The sequence below is a fragment of the Dysidea avara genome, chromosome 8, assembly GCF_963678975.1.
Source record: "Dysidea avara chromosome 8, odDysAvar1.4, whole genome shotgun sequence".
Classification (NCBI taxonomy): domain Eukaryota; kingdom Metazoa; phylum Porifera; class Demospongiae; order Dictyoceratida; family Dysideidae; genus Dysidea; species Dysidea avara.
In genome coordinates, this window is record NC_089279.1 from 29589980 (window position 1) to 29594238 (window position 4259).

Consider the following 4259-nt stretch of genomic DNA (forward strand, 5'->3'; position numbering starts at 1 on the left):
TGACTCACTGAATGCTAATACTGATTCCAGTAAAGCTAACTTATTTAATCAACACTTTCATTCTATTTTTCCCAACTCAACCTCACTCCCCAACATTGAAGATCTTCCTACGATGCATGACTCTTTACATTCAATTACTATTACCATTCCAGAAGTCTATGAAGCCTTAATTTCACTAGATGTTGAAAAATCTGCTGGAATCGATAACATCTCTCCCAGAGTATTGCAAAGTTGCGCTACAGCGATATGTGAACCACTCCATCATTTATTTTCACAATCATTACGTCATGCTACATTACCATCATGTTGGAAAATTCATAAAATCGTGCCTATCTTTAAAGCAGGTGACGCCAACAGTGTTAAGAACTATCGTCCTATTTCATTGTTATCCATTGTATCAAAAGTTCTTGAAAGGTTAATCTTCAGTAAGATCATTACTCACATCAACAAATCCATTAGTCCATCTCAGTTTGGCTTCACAAAGGGTTGTTCCACACTTCAACAGATGTTAATTCTAACTGACTTCATCACTAACACTTCTTTGCAAACTGATGTTATCTACCTTGACATCAGCAAGGCCTTTGACACAGTATCACATGTGATTTTACTTCAAAAGCTATGGTCAATTGGAATAACAGGCCCATTATGGTCCTGGTTCAAGATCTACCTGACTAACCGTTATCAAAGAGTCTCTATTAATAATGTCTACTCTGACTTGTTACCAGTAGTTTCAGGTGTTCCACAGGGGAGCATCCTCGGTCCGTTATTGTTTCTAGTATATATCAATGATATGTCTGCATATATCCATCAATGCCAGCTTCTAAAGTTTGCAGACGATGCCAAATGTTTTAATCACATTAAATCGGTTTCTGACAAGGAAGACCTTCAAGATAACATTACTGCTCTTTTCGCCTGGTCACAGGACAATGACTTAAATTTCAATATAAAGAAATTTATTCACTTATCATTCAAACGCAAATTCCACACAACATACTCAATGTCTGATTCCATTATACCTCATGTAGATTCTCACAAGGATCTTGGCGTGATACTATCTGAAGATCTGAGCTGGGAGAAACATCATAAAACCATCATTGCCCGTGCTTACAGAACACTTGGTCTAATTCGACGGACATTTGTCTGCAATCATTCACCTACTACCTTGGTTAGATTGTACGTATCCTTGGTAAGATCGCAATTACTTTACTGTACTCAGATCTGGCGACCACATTTGATGAAAGACATTGTTAACCTTGAGAGAATCCAACGCCGAGCCACTAAACACATCCTTAATGACTACACCAGCTGCTACAAAGATCGTCTAATTAACCTGAAGCTCCTTCCCCTCATATACATATTTGAACTGCAGGACATACTGTTTGCTATCAAGTCACTAAAGTCACCAACCTACCAGTTCAACATCAACAACTTTATCAGTTTCAACTCTTCTACTACTAGGGCTGGAGCAAGCAATAAACTCTTGATACCTCAACACCTTAACAACACAGCTCGACATTCTTATTTCCATCGGTTACCATCTTTGTGGAATGCCATGCCGATAATGGATATAAACACATCATATTCTACTCTCAAATCTAAGCTTAAGTCATTCTTATGGAATCACTTTCTAACGAATTTTGATGAGAGCAACAACTGTACCTTTCACTTCCTTTGTCCTTGCAGAACCTGTCATCAATCCAGACCTCCAGTCACAAACTTCAAACATTTATAATTAATCAACATAACATTGTATAATTGTAGATAATTTTGTATTTAGGCAGGCTGATGGTGCAAGTTACCATCAGACCTTTGGTGTCACTTTTCACCATAAAGCATTAAATAAATAAATAAATAAATAAAATGTATTATCAACAGTTAAAGATACTAAGTTATAATTCTACAGTTATTTTTTTTTTCTTTTCTTTAATTTTTTCTAGAGTAGGGTGCCTGCATGCTCTCTCAATTGTCGATCCACCAATTTGTATAATAAATCTACATCGTTCCACTTTTTCCCAGTTGCCTAGGTGAACTTTTACTAACTCCTTATGTTGCAAATATTTGTCATGCAGTATCAATGTCAGTAATATTCCTTAACTTTTTTTCACATGGACAACCCACATTTCAACAAACAAGATATTACCATATTTCTTGGGAAAACACTGCATGTGTCCATCATATCTGCTCTCTTTATTATGGAAGTATTTAATACCATATAAGCAATTTAATCTGTACTTATTTGCAAGATCGTGACAATCACATGAGGGTACGGTGATTTACAGTTAAAGAGATCTTTCTCTGCATGACCGTAGTCTTGCAAAGCCTTCAATGCCACCACCAAGTCTTCATGTTTGTACTCATAGAAACAACTGTTACTACAGTCAACTCGTCGAGAACTGTGCATACGGTAATAACTATCTTGATCATCTTGTACTGTGACCAGTTCACTGTAAAGTTCAACAAAACGATTATCCGTTCTACATAAATCAAACAGATTGAACCAAGGAAGCTCATCATCATTCCGTGGTAGTGCAGTAATCGATTCAGTAGGTTGTGGCAATGTTACTCCCTTAACATGTTCATATCCCCTACTATAGTAATAATACTTTGATAAGGTATTTTCTTGTCTTCACCTCTCCATAAACAAATGCCAAACATCTTATTAAACCTATTGCTTTCGTCAGTTATAATGTAAGTCTCTAGAGAGAAGAGGCAGTAACCAGCTGATATTCATGTAACTCATTTTTATTACAAATATTTGTTGATTTTATTATCTCAACAAGGTGATAGCTAGGTAGCATATTCTCTCAAGGCTTCGTAATCATTTCTTCCCCAGTATCCTTGTAACATTGCTACAAAGAACTGCAAATGATCAACATCTCTCCATTTGTTATTCCTTACTGAGTTCTATAAAAGTTTCTGTAGTTACCTGCAACAGTTGTAGTTCACATGCAAGTTCAATTATATTATATAATTTTCGGCGTTTCAAATTTATCTTTGCATTTTCATCTAGCTTTACAATCAATTCTTTTTTTTTTAACCTCTACATTGTTGTGTTCTACAGGCTGCATATAGGGAGAGACTTCAGTTCTTTTTCAGTTTTAGCGATAAAATCTTTCACCAATAATAGCTTTTCCCCCCGCCTTGTTCAGCAGTAAATAGAAACACGTTTCATTCTACATGAAACATAGTCAGTTGCCAGCTAGTCTGGCGTAGCCGACCCGCGCGCGTAACGCGAGGGTCTGGTGATAGCCGCATTCAGTACTTGTGCCAGCCTTACGAAAACCTGGTGCGTCCAATCAGATCGCTTAGTGACCAATTAACAACATTCTATGACGTTATTCCGATTTGGCCACTGATTATGGTGAGCTTCTTATGTCTTTTCTACAACCAGCACAAATTTAAGGGTTTGTAGAGGAATTAGACGTCATTCAAGAACAAGTACAGTAGCTGTCGTGCTCTGTTACCGGAAATTGTCTAAGTGTTTCGCGCGTATTTTCAAATTTAATTGCATTCCATCTGCACAGGCACTGAATACGGCTGTCACCTGACCCACGCGCGGGTCGGCTACGCCAGACTGGTTGCCAACATGACGTAGGGATTTCTTCCGTTAATAATGCAACACCTGAAGCTGGAGTTTGGGCCATTTTAAGAAGCCTTTGAGCTGTTTGCACCTCATTACGATCATTTAAAGTAAATGCTATGTCTTTTTCATAATCAAATTTACTGTCGCTTGTAGCATAACCCAATGCAAATGTTCTGCATCGTTCTTAGTGCTCTTTTTATATGCAGATAATATTGTATGGCTAAAACAGGGGAGGTTTGGCACAACTCATCAATATACACTCTCCTTTGAAAGAAGCTAAATACCGTGTTTTGCCACTCCGGAAGTTGAGACAACATTGTAAGTGGATTGTAAGTGGATCATAACGTGGGTTACCACCGCAACAACCCAAGAACACAACAAAGGATGGTGTAAGGTGGCCTGGAGCACGTGTAACCTATGGTGTAATGATCTAACCATAGATTCTCAACTGAGGAGAAATGGCTCAGGAGCAGGGCTCATTACACATGGCCTAAAACATTTCGTAAATATGCCTTTAGGATTCGCCCTAGAATTATGTTCTCAAAAGCCACACACATTTCAAGTCACTTTCTGGAATTGGTGGTCATGCAAAAAGCTATACCTTGATTTCACAAGCTGCAGTCTTATAGTAGTGTGGTGAAAGAGACTTTTTAGCTCCCCCCCCCAGCTACAGCTG